The following is a 2,500-nucleotide window of genomic DNA, read 5'->3' as shown; positions in this document are numbered from 1 at the left end:
AAAAAAAACCAAAAAAACAACGGCAAAATAAAAAAAATAATAAATGAAAAACAAAAACAAAAACAAAATTAAAAACAAATCAAACAAAACAACGATGATAGTACAGACATCAGCAAAATCCAACACATAACTTTATCCTAAACAGTAACCATCGACGTGTTCTTCTTATTTGCAAATTTGATAACCCAGATCGTTGTCCCATTATTATTATTATTGTTGTTGTAATGGGAAAATTTTCAAACCAATGCAAACGTATGTCAACGACAACAATGTGAATTCAAGCCCCATATCTTGTTTTTTGTCCGGATTCTAGACGTGTGAGATAATGATATAATTAAGATGCGCACTTTGTTAAACCATCAACCACTATTATTTGTTTACCTAGGCAACACGATCACGTAAGAACCAATCAAAACATCCCACAGAATACGTACGTCAGAATCGTCATTAATTTTGGTGTCGTCGTTAAATCCAAAAAGTATATAGGAAATCCAAGGAAGAAGAAAAAACACACGAAACAATTATATTATTTGTATAATAATAATATATATAATTAACAGAATTATGAATTAACAAAAGTTGGATTTTGTTAATTTTCACGAATAACGATTAAAATGATAATAATAATATCGTAAATATTTGGATACTATAATCTCTTCACAGTGTTTCGATGACTGGTAGTGTTAGTAAAAGCTCCAATGTTAATTTAGAGTCTTCAGTACGACTACTACTAATACTATACATAGTGGGTTTCAATGCTTTCTTCCCATGCCTGCGTTATTTCGCCTTCTTCTTCTCTCAACCATGCCACGATCTGCCCTCGTCCGCCCTCTTGCCATGACCGGGGTCAAAAGGTCAGCTCACAGTCTGGTTGCGGTCACTCACCGGAGTGGCCAGTCTGCCTCAGTTGACCGCCACCACCACTAACTGAAATGCGCTTACTAGTGTACATGTACAACTTCAAACAAACGAATAAATAATAATAAACGAACGACGAGTGGATGTTTTATTATTAGATAGAATAATATGCCGTGAGGGCTGGTGGCGGTGGTGTTGATTTTCATCATGATGATGATGATGATGATGATGATTGTTGGCGTGTTGATGATGACAAAAATAGCTACTGTTGCTGCCCGTGGACGCATCTAATACATATACTATCAACAACGATAACCAACAACAACAAAAATCCCCAAGTTGTCTTGTATAATATATTATTTCTTCTATCACAGACCCCGGCTTTGTAGCGTTGGAAATCGTAACAGCGGCAACTGTCGTAATAATAGAAACACATAAATATAGAAACGTAACCCTCGCCGCGCGCTAGCCATCCACCCCCCCCCCCCCCCCCCCCACACACACACACACACTCCTCCCCTCCTCACCTTCATCATCATCATCACCACCACCACCACCAACCACCAACCACTGCCGTCCCCCGCCCAGTATTTTATTATTATTATTTAGCCTTCTATTCTCAACCTGCATTGCTTACGAACTGTTAGCTGATTTTACATGGAGCAGTTAGCCAGTTTATTATGGGTTGCGAGCGAAGCGTTCACTGGACTTGCAGTGACCCCGCCGAATCGACCATGCACCAGTGGCTTTACCACAGCGACATGCATTCCTTGTTGCACACCGCCTTTATAGCAGCTATAGCGACATGCCGATCATAAGTCAAGGCTGATCCGACAGACAGGCCGGTCGCTCTATTTAGCCACTACGTCGCTTGTCAAGGAGGGAAAAAAGACCTACATTTATATAGATACATGAATAATACATGCATAATGTCACCAAAAGGCACCCATCCGGCAATTTGTCGATATGAACTCTCCTTACCGACGTGTTCTTATTTGCAGGTCTGATAACCCAATTCCTTATGTGCTCATTGTTGTTATGGAATTTGTTTGTGTTTTCTTTTTTGTAAAAGTTTTTTAGTTGTTGTTGTTTTTTTTTTTTTTTTGATGACGCAAAATATTGTCCATTACAACAATGTTTTAAACTAGGCCCACAAGTGGGTTCGGATGTCAGACCTGCATAATATGTACACATATATGTCGCCCCTTACCAACCATAGTAAAATCGTTATATTCGTTACGATGCAAACAACAATTTTCTCATTCTGGTATCGCTTGTGCATCACTACATTTAAAGAAACTTATAACTTGAGCTTTTATATAGCGCAATATCCACTAAACGTGCTCAAAGCGCTTTACAAAGGGTCTTTGGCCAACGGCAACACGTAACATGAAGAACGAGACTAGGCGACATTACAATTTTTTTTCTTCGACAGGGACAACGCTGTTAACGGCCATGTAGACATTTTACACCTGAGTACGGTGAGAGAATGTGAGTAAAGAGCTCTTAATTTCCAAGGACTCAACAATGCGCCGAGCGAGGCTCGAACCCAGGACCTTCAGATCCGAAATGAGTGTCATACCACTAGACCACATAGCCGCTAATAGCCATGGAAAAATAACTCTGTATTGTAGAGCTCGTT

Source organism: Berghia stephanieae, chromosome 1 (genome assembly GCF_034508935.2).
Source record: "Berghia stephanieae isolate SIO BIC M18660-M18661 chromosome 1, UCSD_Bste_1.3, whole genome shotgun sequence".
NCBI classification, from domain to species: domain Eukaryota; kingdom Metazoa; phylum Mollusca; class Gastropoda; order Nudibranchia; family Aeolidiidae; genus Berghia; species Berghia stephanieae.
This window is presented reverse-complemented; position numbering follows the sequence as displayed.